This window comes from Rousettus aegyptiacus, unplaced genomic scaffold, assembly GCF_014176215.1.
Source record: "Rousettus aegyptiacus isolate mRouAeg1 unplaced genomic scaffold, mRouAeg1.p scaffold_m13_p_1, whole genome shotgun sequence".
Lineage (NCBI taxonomy): Eukaryota > Metazoa > Chordata > Mammalia > Chiroptera > Pteropodidae > Rousettus > Rousettus aegyptiacus.
Genome location: NW_023416284.1, coordinates 29,893,046 through 29,908,074, shown reverse-complemented (window position 1 = coordinate 29,908,074; position 15,029 = coordinate 29,893,046). Strand labels below are relative to the sequence as shown.

Below are 15,029 nucleotides of genomic sequence, written 5' to 3'. Positions count from 1 at the left end.
TAAGACTAGTTTGGGGGTATGCTGAGGTGAAGGAAAAGCAAAGAGGATGGAGAAGGAGTTCAGCCTAGATTTGACTGGTGCAATTGAGTTATGACAAATTAGCCTATTCTGGACATTTTGTATAATATGAGGTCTTTTATGACTAGCTTCTTTCACTAAGCAAAATGTTTTTAAGGTTTGTCCATTTTGTGACATATATCAGTACTTTATTCCTTTTTATAGTTGAATAATAGTCCATTATATAGCAATACTACATTTTTTTTATCCTCACATCACATATGGACATTTTGGTTGTTTTCTCTTTGAGGCTATTATGACTAATGCTGCTATGAACATTTGTGTGTACAGTTTTTGTGTGGACCTATGTTTACACTTCCATTGGAGTGGAATTGTTTGGTCATATGGTAACTCTATTTTTAACACTTTATGAACTGCCAGTTTTCAAAATGACTATACTATTTTACAATCCCACTATCAGTGAATCAAAGTTCTAATTTCTCTGCATCCTCACCAACACTTGCCATTGTACATTTTTCCTTTTGGTTATCCCATGAATGTGAAGTGATATTTTGTTGTACTTTCGATTTTCGTTTTCTTAATGACTTTTCATGCACTATTGACTGTTTGTATGATACTTTCTTTGAAGAAATGTCTATTCAAATCCTTTGCTCATTTTAAATTGGATTATTTGCCTCTTTATTATTGATTTGTAAGCATTCTTTATATATTCTGAATACAACCAGGGGGTTATATTCTAAGGATGATAAAATTCAAAGAAATCTTAAATTTTTTCAATAATTTTATTGTTGGATCATTGAGAAATTTCCTGTTTCTATTATACATATTTAGTGCTATAAACGTCCCCATATAGACTGCTTTTGCTATATCTCAAACATGTTGATGTGTTGTGTTTTCGTTTTCATTAGGTCCAAATTATTTTTCAATTTCTCTTTTGAGTTCTTTAAACCATGTATTATTTATAACTTTCATTGTTAACAAATAGGAGATAATTTTCTAGAAGGCTTTCTATTAGTTTCTAATTTAATTTTATTTGTGGTCAGAGAATATATTTTATATAAAGTATCCTTTTACATTTGTGACCCGTTTGAAAGCCCAGAATATAGTCCATCTTGGTAAATGTTCTATATGCATTTGAAAACAATATCTATTATGCTGATGTTGAAAATAGAGTTCTATAAATGTCAATTAGTTCAAGTTTGCTGATAGTATTATTCAAGGCTTCTGCAGGATACGCATATGATCACTGTCAGAGATGATGAGAACTGACATGGCGGGTTTCAGTCCATCCTTATGAGCTCCAACTTGTGTTTCCGGCCATTATTTTTCTAGCCTTTTCTCTCTCTGTTTCATTTTGGCTAGCTTCTATTGCTGTGTCTTCAAGTTAACTTTTCTGTAGTATTTCCATCTAAGGTATTCTCCATTTTATTCTTTTTTTTTTCTTCTAGAAGTTTCATTTGGGACTTTTTCTTATATTGTCAATGTCTCTATTTAACAGATTCATGCATGCTTCCTTCTACCTGTTTGAACACATGAAACGTAGTTACAGTTTTAATGTCCCTGTCTATTAATTCTATCATCTGTGTCATTTCTGGATCAATTGTCTACTGATTGATTTTCCTTCTCATTTTAGGTTATAGTCTTTGCTTCTTTGCAAAACTGATATTTTTTATTAGATAAGCCTTACTTTGTCAATTGTCGAGTGCTGCATATTTACATTCCTATGAATATTCTTGGGCTTTATTCTGAAAAAGTTTATTTCAAGGCTTGCTTTTAAGCTTTAAGTGGGACCAGAACAGCTTTTAATCCAGAAATAATTTTGCTACAGGACAGAAGCAATACTCTACCAGATGACCTACTCTGGCTTTTGGGAACATGAAAGGTTTCCAGCCTATGTTAGACTAGGATTTTTCCACTTATTTTCCCAAGACTTGGAGAGTTTTCTTACACACACTGATCAGCACCCAGATGAAGATGTGAGGGGAATCGTCTGAAGATCTTCAAAGTGCTCTCTCTTCTCTTTACCCTGCAAATTCTATATGACTTGGCCTCCTCAAATTCTCAACTTTGTCTCCTCAACTTGGAGAATGTTGGACTCTGAGTTTGTCCTCTTTGTATTGTGGCAGGAAATTCTCCATGAAGTAAACTGGGGCAATTATAGGACTCACCTCATTTGTTTCCCATCTCTCAAGGATAACTCTCTTGTTCTGCCTATTTTCCAACATCTAAAAAGTATTGTTTCAAGTATTTTGTTCAAATTTTTAGATGTTTTATGCTGAAGGGTAAATTATGGTTGTGAGCAAAAGTCTATGAGGAGACTTCGAGATTATGTAAATATCCTGCTCTCTAACATATTTTTATTCAATGATTTTAGCATCCATAGATTATTCTTATTACTTTTATTGCCATGATGGTTGAAAATAGTGATTTCTTGACTATCATTCCTTGTACATTTATTAGTTGGCCTATCACCATGAAAAATAAATTTCCTTTTTCCCTCTTTCACTTATGTAGTTAGGTATTTAGTTAGTGTGGTGGACAGCCTCTAAGGTGCTCTCCATGATCCCTGCCACCTGGTGTTCACTACCTTGTGTGGCCCCTTTTCTTTAAATGTGTGAGATTTGTAACTTGCTTCTAACCAACAGAATGCAGCATAGGTGCCTAGGTACTTGGTTATCTGTATGTGATATTACACAATATTATAACTGCGTTTCTAGGAGACTCTGTCTCTCCTTTTCTGGATTGGAAGAAATAAGCTGCCATGTTATGAGCTACCATATGGAGGGGACATCTTGCAGGGCTGAGAGTGGTCCCCTGTTGACATCCAGCAAGAAACAGAAGCCCTCAATCCAGTTGCCTGCAAGGACTGAATACTGCCAACAACCACATGAGCCTGGAAGCAAATTGTTAGTCAGACTCAGATGAGATGGGCGTTCTGATAAACTAGCTGGTTATGACTCTGGAAAACTCTGAAGCAGAGGATCCAACTAAGCCATGCCCAGATTCCCAGTTCTCTGAGGCTGTGAGATAATAAATGTGTGTTGTCTAAAGCCACTAAGTTCATGCTATTATTGCTATATAGCAACAGATAGGTAATACATTTACTTAGTTATCCACGTCTTTTAGTGTCAGGACTGAAAGGACTCATGGATCCTTTTTTGAATGATATTTTTAGACTATCCATTAAAATCAAGTATAGAAATGAATTAAACTTAGAATTAGATCTTCAAATTACTGTTTCACAAGGTATTTAAAAAGAACGAAGCCTATTCTGTCTCTTTGTTCTCAATATAAAGAGTTCTTGATATAATTAAAAGTAAAATAAAAACTATTTTAGAAATGTTGTTTGTCATATTTATATCATCTTTTAATTTTATAGCTTGTATTATACGTAATTTACACAAAAATAAATATAATATATTTGGAAGGCACTTAAAATGTTTTACTGATGGGATATATATCATCAAACAGTTTGGAATATAATATTCTCTATGTATACATTTTTTGCCCTGTTATCAAAAGCCACCTTTTTTATTTTGAACCCAGAAGCCTTCAGGTTTTTCACTCTATTTAAAACATTATTTCTCATTCTTAGCTGCATATTAGAATCACCTAGTGACTGTTGGGAACAGAAGACTGTGCCCCACCCCAAACCAACTTAATCAGCATCTCAGGGGGTTAGGCAAGGTATTGTTTTAAATATTCTTCAGGTTTTTCTAATGGGCAGCCAGGGTTGAGAACTATTGCCTTTGAAATAAGCAATTGTCTTTGAAAAGTGCTTTGTGAAAAAAAGACCTAGTTGAAAAAAGCATCCAGTTTGAGGTGTGATTCTCTGGCAAAACTCAGCTTCTGGAAGCCCTGAAACTGATCCTTAGAGGAAATTTAATCTAGATCACAAGATGTCCAGCCAGCAATCACTTCACTTTTCTTAACGAAAATTAAGTCATGAGTATTAGGTAAAAGTCAAAACCAAGACATTTTAGATGCAAAGTGGTCCTCAACTGAGATTAAAGAAGCTTTAAGTTTTGAGGGAAGTAAGGACAATAATGAACTGTGAACTTTGGAGTTAGTTCTCTTCTAGTGTATAAATGAACTACTTATCCTTTGATTCTCTGTTGATCTACTTGCCAAATTGTAAATACAATGACTGCAGAATAAGAATTTCTGAGCTAGACACCAAAAAGAAACAGTAGCTACATCATCTAACTTGCTGATATTCCTTTCCTTCCAATAACCCTCTTCCTGAAAGAACCACTGCATTGTTTTCTATCTCCTCTGCATTTCGGGGTTACATATTTCTTTGGCTAATATGAGAAATTCTGTTTTGTCTCTGCCTCCGTTAATTCTACAGCAAATTTTCTGTTCAAACCAAAAAGCTGGTTCTTTTTTCAAGCTCTTTCTTCCCCACTCCTTATTTCCAGCCCAAACTATTATTTCTCAAGGAAAATGAAGAAAAGAAAAAAAACACAAATAATAGTGAGCGTCTGATAAATTTAATCTATTTCATCATGAAACTGATTGGTTAATTTGAAAGTCTCCATTCTCCAGTCTTTAACATAATTTTCCAAGGAAAATAGTGATGTATATTACCCAAACTGTATACTAACAGCTCAGAATCTTTTTTTAATGATGTATGCTCTAATTCAGTAGTGATTAGCTTCCTCTGGTGTACAAATTGTGGTCTCTAAATACCATTTTCCATTAAAAAGTATCTAGAGCTTCCTGGAGAAATGGCTGATTCTGACCTGGAAAAAATATCACGATGAGCCTGAAATATCTTGCACCTGAAAGCAAGGAAGTTATCAAAGACTACTGGTGTGTCAAAATGATATCAGAGTCAACTAGAAAGGGATTCCCACTAGCCAAAGATGGGATAATTTGAGTATCAAAAAGAATAATAACTGCAATGAGTTGAACTAAATCAAATATTTAAAAATCTATTTCATAATGATGCCAAAATATACTTTTGAAGATTATTAGGGCATTGAACCATTACTCTGAAAATTGATAAATGGCAGTAAGCATCAATCTTCTATCATGTCTTTAGTATATAAAATATAATTTAAGGTACCCAAAGAGATGATGTAGGAAAGTTCTTCATAGAAGGATCATTGCTAATAAGTAAATGACAAAGAAGTGGCAGAATTTTAAAAATCAACATTTGCAATCTCTAAAGAAATAACTGATCTGGTAATTATCTAGGCAACAATACATGTGTAAAATTATTTAATCACTACAATTCTAAGAGAAAGGCACTATAATTATTTCTGTTCTACTGATAAGATTAAATAACTTGCCCAAAGGCACTTTACCAATAAGTGTTATAGTAAGATTTAAACATGACACTGACTTGTCCTTTTAAATACTTCACTATATTTCTTCCTGAAAATAATAAGAAACTACAGAAGGATTTTAAGACAAGGTCTAATGTAATCCTACATGTAGAAAGATCACCCTGACTTGTAGGTGGAGGATGGATTATAGCAGGGATAAACTTGAGGCAGAAAGAGTAAAATGTTATTCATCCATTCATTCACGAATCTAGTAAATATTGAGCATCTTCCATGTGCTAGCTTCTATTCTAGGTACTGAAAATACAGCAATGACAAAACAGAAATAATACCTGCTTTCATAGAGTTTACATTTGGATGAGGAAAGACAGCCAATAAATACATAAATCAGTAATATTTATAGTATGTCAAATGTAAAGAAGTTCTATGGAGAAAAATATAGATGGAACTGGGAGCGTTCTGGGGAAAGTGCTATAATTTAAAGTAGAAGTCAAGATGTCTTCATTGAGATGGTAAAATTTGTAGAAAGACCTGAAGAAATGAGACATGAAGATACACTGAGGAGGAATGATCCAGGCAATTGCAAGCCCCCAAACAGGAGTGTGCCTACAGTTGGAGAACAGCAAGGAAGCCAGAGAGGCTAAAGCAGAGTGAATACAGGGGAGAGCCACCGATGAGATCAGATCCTGTAAGGTCTTTTGGCCAAATGAAGACTTTGACTTACTAATGGAAAGCCAGTGGAGAGTTCTGAGCATAGGAATGATATAACCCTTTTTTTATATGAGAACCTTATTGAGATATAATTCATATATCGTAAAATTTACCATTTTATAATATACGATTCAATGGTTTTTAGTATATTTACATAGTTGTACAACCATCACCGTTGTCTAATTTTAGAATATATTTATTATCCTCAACTGAAACCCTGTACCCATTAGCAGTCACTCCTTTCTGACTAATTCCCCTCAGCTCCTGGTAATCACAAATCTAATTTCTATCTCTAAAGATTTGCCTATTCTGGATATTTCATATAAATAGAATCAACAATATGTAGTCTCTTGTGACTGGCTTCTTTAACTTAGCATAATGTTTTCATGATTCATCCGTGTTGTAGCATATACTAGAACTTAATTTTCTTTTGCTGCCAAATCATATACCATTGTATGGATATATCACATCTTGTTTATCTGTTCATCAGTAGTTGGCCATTGGGTTGTTTCCACTTGGTGGATATGTAAATAATACTGCTATAACCATTCCTGTACAAGATTTTGTGTGGACACATGTTTTCATTTCTCTTGAGCATATTTCTGGTAGTAGAATTGTTAGGTCATATGGTAACTCTATGTTTAAATTTTAGAGAAACTACCAAACTATTTTCCACAGTGGTGGCACTATCTTACAATTCCAGCAGTGATGAATAAGGGGTTCGATTCCTTTACATTCTCACCAACACTTGCTATTGTCTGTCTTTTTTTATTTTGGCCATCTTAGTGGGTGTGAAATAGTATCTTCTTGTGATTTTGATTAACATTTTCCCAATGACTAATGATGTTGAGTATCTTGTCTTATGCTTATTGACCATTTGTATATCTTCTTTAGAGGATGTAAAATCAAATCCTTTGCTAATTAAAAAAAAATTAGACTGTATTTTTAGAACAGATTTAGAATTACACAAAAAATAAGAAGACAGAACAGAGAGTTCCCATATATCTGGTACTCAGTTTTCCCTATTATCAACATCTTACATTAATATGGTACATTTTTACAATTAATGAACCAATACCAATATATTATTAATTAAATTCCACAGTTTTGTCATATTTTCGTAATATTTACCTAATGTCATTTTTTTCTATTCCAGGATATCTTCCAGAATACCCTGTTATATTTAATAGTTATGTTTTCTTAGGCTGTGACAGTTGCTTACTTTCCTTGTTTTTAATGACCTTGACAATTTTAAGGAATATTGATTAGTCAGGTATTTTGTAGGATGCCCCTCTACTGGAACTTGTCTGATGTGATTTTAATAATTAGACTGGATTTGTGGGTTTGGGAAGGAAGATCACAGAGGTAAAGTGCCATTATCAAGGGTATGTACTATTGACATGATTTATGATTTATGATTGTTGACCTTCGCCTATTTTTAAATTGGGTTATTTGTCTTCTTATTTTTGAGTTGTAAGTGTTCTTTATAGATTCTGGATACAAGTCCCTTATCAGATGTATTATTGGCACAATTTTCTTCCATTCTTTGGTTGTCTTTTCACTTTCTTAATGGTGTCCTTTGAAGCACAAAAGTGTTTAATTTTGATGAAGTCCAATTTATTTTTTTCTTTTATCACTTATTCTTTTGGTTTTGTATCTAAGAAGCCATTACCTAACCCAAATTCATGAAAATTTATGCCTATATTTTCTCCAAAGATGTTATAGTTTTTGGCTCTTAAATTTCTGTCTTTGATCTGTCTACATAAGAAATGTCCAAACCTGTAGAGAATTTTTATAAGTTTATTTGAGCCAAAACTGACAATGCCAGGAAGCAAAATCTTAAATGCTCTCTTGAGGGTGCAGTGCCTCCTTGGTGTTATACTCTGGCATTTCAAAGGTGTGTTACCCTAAATACACAAGAACAATGGACAGGGCTCGCTTAAGGCAAAGATAAGCTTTTAGTAGGGAAGTTGTAGAACTGAGACAGGACTGACTACCCACCATTACCTGTCCAGTTAGAAATTTATGATCATATCACTCTGTGAGGTTACTTACAGTTACATTTATTGCAGTACTCTTTTTTTCACCCACCAAAAACATGGTAGAAAGAGTTGGAGGGTTAAATAAATGGAAAGATATCCTGTGCTCATGGATCAAAAAACTTAATATTATACAATGGAATACTACTCAGCCATTAAAAAAATGAAAATATACCATTTGCAATGACATAGATGGGCCATGTTGAGTGAAATAAGTCAGACAGAGAAAGATAAGTACCATATGATTTCACTTATATGCAGAATCTAAGGAACAAAAAAAACAAACTTGTCAAAAACAGACTCACAAATATAGTGGACAATTTGGTGATGGACAGAGGGAAGGGCTGTTGAGGGGCTAGGAGAATGGGGTGAAGGGTTAATGAAGTACAAATTAGTAGTTGATAGTCACAGGGAATGGGAGCATAGCATAGGGAATGTAGTGAGCATTAATATATTGGCTAGGTACAAAACCAGAGGAGAGAAGGAGCAATTAGGGGGATTGTTTTATAAACTATATAAATATCTAACCAATGTACTGTGTACTAATGAAAATAAATAAATAAAAAGTCTTTTAAAAACTTAATATTGTTAAGATGGCAATACTCATTATGTAAGAAATGTAATCTTCCTTACATTCCTTCCTTAATTCCAAATATGTAAATAAAACTGCAAAACTGTTATCCAGAGCATTTAAGATCTTTCTTCCTGACATTGTTGTCAGTTTGGCTCAGATAAATTCTTATAAAAATTCTCTACAGGCTTGGACATTCTTACATCAACATTTTGTAATTTTCAGTTATAATGCTTATATTTATTTTGCCAAATTTATTCCTGAATATTTTATTTTTGATGCTATTATAAATGGACTTATTTTCTTAATTTTATTTTCAGATTATTCATTTTTAGTGTATGATTTTTGGAAACTATTAGAATAATTGAATTCAGCAAGGTTATGGATACCCATAACCTGCCCATTAGGAGTGAAAAGCCATCTCTTTGGCATGATGAATTCAGTTATTAATGAAAGCCATATATTAAGCTGTTGAGATTGACTGTGATAATTGGTCTCAGAAGTTTACCAAGCACTTCGCAGAAAGACTTTGAAGATAACATTAGTATTTATGGTTAGAAAATAAAGAAAAACAAGTCCTCAAAAGTTATGTTAGTTTATGGGGTGATGAAAATAATTTACATCCTGGTTGTGGTAGACTACATGCCTTTATGCTTGTGATGGCTTCATGAATGTGCTTCACAGAGTTTCAACTACAGGGAGCATAACTGACAAAGGGCCTTAGCTGCTGAGTCCAGAAATCCATTACCACATTTGAACCAAATGCTACATTTCAATGGCTATTCCCAGACAAAAACTGGGCACAGCAAGGATTTCAAGGCAGGTCCATTGTGAAAGTTCCTAAAATCAGTTTATCTCAGACTCCCAAAACCCTTGCCTGCTATTCTTTCCTTAGACTTTCTAGCATTCAAGGACACTCCCAATTTTTTACCTTCTCTTTTTCACATGGATCAGGCTTGCACTGTGATCAGATAGCTCTCTTTGCCTTTTCTGGCTTCCTCTTCACTTCTATTACAAGCATTGCCCCGCAAAAAATATCCTCGTATGTTTGATTTCATATTGATATCTGCTTTAAGGATAACGCAGTATATTTGTCAAAATGCAGAACAGTACATTCAAAATTGGTGAATTTTACTGTATGTAAAATATACCTTGAATAAACTTGACTTAAAAAACTGTTAATTTTAAACATTTATCAATAGCAGGTGAGTCATGTCTGTTTTTCTCCACTTCACTTCCACCATCTACTTCCAAAGCTATATCCTAAAACAGGCCACCACTTAGAACTACTATAATTCTGCATCTCACAATGACTTATACCCACCTAGCCTTGCAACTTGCTTGCTCAGTTACTCTCCAAATCTGTCTGTCCTGGTCTCTCAGGGTTGCTCGGAGACACAAATAACATAAGGACTGAAGTTTACAACCAATACACAAGGAAAGAAAAAGTAAGGGAGAAGAGTACCTAGGCTAGGCAAAAAAACTGGCCTTAGCATCTCTCTGTTTGCTCAACAATCGGATGTCTGGGGCATGCTTTTTTTTTTTTTTTTAATTTACACTTTTTTTTTTTTAATACTACTTCTTTATTTTTTTTTTCTTTTCATTTATTTATTTATTTTTTATGGTGACATTGGTTAACGAAATCCAGTAAGCTTCAGCTGTACATTTTAACAGTAAGGAATATAACCACAACAAAAACACATAAAATAGCATAGCTATTTCACTCAGAAGAAAAGCCAAAGCTTTTCTTATGTAGACACTACACAATACTGCTCCTAGCTACCTGTCTGTCTTGATATCCTGACTCTTCTTCCCCCTTGCTAAAGTTTCTCCAGCAACAATAGATTCCTTGCTGTTCCTTAATTAAACATCCTAAGCATACTCTCACAATAGGACCTTTGCACTTACTTTCTATCTGCCTGGAATTCTCCTCTACATAGCTCCCTCTCTCCATTCAGGCCTCTGCTCAAATGTTATTTTCTTAGAAAGGTTTTCTCTGACATCTTTGTCTAGTACAGCACCTCCTTCCCCAATATATCCCTTTATCTTTCTTTATTCTTCTTCATAACATTTATCACTCCCTGACATAGCATATATTTGTTCATTTGTTTATTTTCTGCTTTCCCAACCAGAATATAATCCCACAAGAGAACTTTATTTCGTTCACTACAATACTGCCATGACCTAAAGTGCCTGACACACACTGTTGACACTCATTAAGTATTGGTTGAATAAATGAATAAATGAAGTTTGCTATCGTTTCCCTTCTCTTCCTTCCTTAATTCATCTCAGTAAAAAAAAAAAAAGAAAGAAAAATTAGTAAGAGAAGAATCTCAGCAAATAGAAATCCTCAGCCCCAGACTTACCTGGGGCCTCAAGTATGCTAGCATGCTCCACTCAACAAGTTTTCTGGGGCTTTGGGGAATGTCTCCATTCAACCACTGTCTTATAAAATTCTCGAGGTCCTTGACTTACTTTCTTTTCGTGGTATCTACATAGCCAAACCTTAAGTCTGGAACTCTGGATCAATCCAAATGGTTGCTTTTCTGTATTCAGGCAGGCTGCAAAGCACTGCTGAAGAAAAATCATTCAATTGGATAGATCGATGCCTCTATAAATTCATGGTCATTTATTTCAACCAATAAAGACAAAATAAATTTCAAAAAATAGCTAATGCTTATTCCTGAATGGCTTAAGTACTTTATGTGCATTAACTCATCAAAGTACTATAAGGTAGAATTTATTCCATCTTACTGAAGAAGAAACTGAAGCATAAAAAGCTAGCCAAAAGTCATACAGCTAGTACAGTCTCAATTTTCAGCTCAGCCATTCTGATTTCTGAGCATGAGCTTTTAACCCCTCCTCCCAGGCAATTTAATTATATTTCTCCAGTCAGCTCTATCATAACCAAGAGGGCTACTTTGTTACCTACGTCCAGGATACCACTCATGTTTACGTTATAGACAATATTTAAGAAGAAAATTTATAGCCTTAAACCTGTATTTTAAAAGAAGAAAACTGAAAAGTCAGGAACTAAGCAACCAAAAACTTAAGAAACTGAAAAAAAAAAACCAATAAATTCAATAAAAGCTAAAATTAGTTAATAATAAACATAAGAGCAGAAATTAATGAAATAGGAAACAAATATATAATTGAAAGGATCAACAAAGCCAAAGTTAGTTCTTTGAAAAGAATAAGACTAAGAAACCTGTGTAAGACTTATCAAGAAAAAAAAGGAGATTCCATAAATAAATACTAGGAATAAAAAAGTACCATAGCAACAGATACAGCAGAGATTAAAATTTGAGATTAACAATAATATTGTTAGTTGTATGTTAATAAATTTGAAAATTTAATTAAAAGAATAGATTTCTAAAATATACGTAAATTAGCAAAACTGACTCAAGAATAAACAGATGGTTTGTGCCCACCTAAGGACACCAAAACAAAAAAGGAATACACAGAAAACATGATAGTTCTATAATCATCAAAGAGACTGGATCAATAAATATCTTTGCACAAACAACAGATGGATATAATTTTTATAGACAGTTCAACCATTTCCAATCTTGCTCAATTTTCAACCTTACTCAAACTCATGCAAAGGATAAAAGAAACACTCTAAAAACAAAAAACAACAAAAAAAACTACAGCAAACATAAACTTTTTTGATTTAAACATTTCATCTTTTAATTTTCCAATTACAGATGACATTCAGTATCATTTTATATTAGTTTCAGGTATATATCATACTTATTAGACATTTATATTGTTTACAAAGTGATGAACAAAGCTTCTATCATCTATACCATTTTGCCCAGACTTATATAAAATATGTACAATAGCATAAAGATAAGAGCACTCAGGAATAAATTTAGTAAAAGATACAGAAGACCCTTATGGATAAAATTATAAAATTTAAAAAATTTATAAATTTTAATTTTGTTAATAAGAATATTCAATAGTATATTAATCTATTCTAATTGTCTTATAGGTTTATTAAAATTCTATAGAACCCCCACCGTGTATGTGTGAAACCTAAGAGACTGGTTCTAAAATCTATATGGAAGAACCAAGAGTGCCAGGAATAGCCAAGATGTGCTGAAGAAGACCAAGATGGGAAAACTTGTCCTACCAGATATCAATAGTTATTACAAAACTAAAGTGGGGCATGGATGAATAGACCAATGGAACTGAATGGAGAATTAATCCCAGCTCAAAAGGAAACACAATATAGGAGAGATCTAGCATTGCATATCCGTGGGGAAATATGAACTATTCTATAAATAGTGTTGTGATAACTGATTATACAAACAGAAAAACAAAATATAAATTAGATCCCTATCCTAACCCATTCATAAAAATTGATTCTTAGTGACTTAACGAATTAAATGTGAAAAGTGAAATTATAACACTTTCAGAATAAAATAAAAGATAATGTCTTATGACATCGGGAAGGGAAAGAATTTCTTAAGAAACACGTCAAATGTGCAAAACATAAACAGGCTGATAAACTGATACAGAGAAGAAACTTAACTGGCTTATGTACTATTCTGTTTGAATTGCCATGCCAAAATACCATAAATTAGGTTGCTTAAACAACAGCAAATTTTTTTCTCACAGTTCTGGAGGTTGAGAAGTCCAAGATTAAGGTGCCAGGAAGACAGGTTTCATTTATGAGACTTCTCTCTTGGTTTGTAACAAGCCACCATCTCCCTATGTGCTCACATGACCTCTTCTTTGTAGGCATGATTGGGGACAGGGGGAGAGGGAGTGGAAAAGAGAGAAGGGCAGGAGGGTAAAGAGAGCAAACTCTCCCATCATAAAGGCCCCATCCTCATTAACTCATCTAAATCTAATTACCTCCCCAATTCCAAACACCGTCATACTGGGAGTTAGGGTTTCAACATGCAAATTTTGTGGGGACACAATTCAATCCATAGCAACTTATAAACATCTTTTTACTGTCTGATCTCATTAATAATCAGGAATGTAAATTATTTAAAAAATGAAATACTGTTTTATGCTCACTCGCTTATAGAAAATTAAAACATCTGGTGATGTTAAGTGTTGGCAAAGATGTGGAACAAGGGAACGCTCATTCACCGCTGGTGGGAATATAAGTTTGGAAAAAAGGTACTTTCTAGCAAAATTGAAGATGTACATACAGTATGTTCTGGCAATTCTGCTCCTATGTATATACTCTAAAGCATTAGTTTTCAGATTGTTGGGTGCAATCCAATAGCAAATTGTAAAATCAGTTTTAGTGGTGCTCAAGTATAATTTTCTGAAAAGTAAAATCATGACTCTCATAGAAATATAAAATAAACATATCAAAATGCTATTTATCTTATTAATGAGAAAGCCAGAAAATGTTACAAGGATGTCGTATGAATTTGCAAAAAAAAATCAGGAATGTTGAAACGAATTTGCTAAGAGAGGCAGAAGTGGTTTAATATCCTCTAGATCAATACAATGTAATGTTTCGAAGTATCTTTTCTACAGTGTGGACAAGAATTATTTTAAATATCAATTTCTCGTAAAGTAGCTTAGTCAATAGGAGTCAGAGGTCCCTATGGATTCAAATCTTTCCAGAATCTGCTAGCCTTACACTGAAAGGGCATTCAGTTATCCTCTTTCGGTCATTTACAAGTCTTCGACCATTCTTCCTGACAGTGGTCCCTTTTAGCATTTTCTGGTAATGAAACCGAAAAAAAGAAATAGAAATTTAATGTAATTTACTAAGTAGAAACTATTTTGTGAAGCTTTTGTTTCAAGTTTATTCATCTATATACACACATACGTGATATTATTGGGTTTGATGTAGAATGTTTTTGTTCACTGTGGGCTGGGGTCAAAAAGTTTGAAAACCACTAACGTGACAGATTAAGGTTCTACAGTGAAAAGAACTGCCAGTTTTTGCGTTCTCCCTTTCCTCAAAGTAGACATCCATTCACAGTGCCCCACCCAGTCAGGCAGAGACTCAGAAAACGATTTCAGTGAATGGTAAAGAATAGAGAAAGGCTACAAATATGAAATTATCATGTTATATACCTAAAACTAATACAATGTTATATGTCCATTACATTTCAATAAAAAAAAATAAATTAAAAAAAAAAAAGACTAGAAGCACCTGACCAGGTGTTCACCTCTGTCTTTCCTTGACACTGAGGTTCGCTGGCTGCCTGGGATTCTGCAAGAACGCAGGGCGCGACCGTAGTGCAAGTGAGCAGGCCAATCGCCCACAGCCAGGAGCTCGGTCTTGCCGCCGAGCGGTTCGCGGGAGGGAATCAAGGACTACCCCCGGGCGGTAGCAACGTCGCTCTGAGAGCGTCCGCTACCCCACAGCGGAAAAGCACTGCGCACGCGCAGACCGGCCCGCCCCACAGGCACCCTTGG

General features: G+C 34.1%; 1 long non-coding RNA gene across 1 annotated transcript; it reads right to left on the bottom strand.

The window, feature by feature from the left end:
* Window positions 1-14,058: 14,058 nt before the first annotated feature.
* On the bottom strand, window positions 14,059-15,004 carry LOC118612317. The gene is made up of 2 exons (XR_004954805.1): window positions 14,764-15,004; window positions 14,059-14,325 (listed from the first exon to the last, which is right to left on the bottom strand). It is a non-coding gene; the product is annotated as an uncharacterized LOC118612317 (long non-coding RNA).
* Window positions 15,005-15,029: the final 25 nt, after the last annotated feature.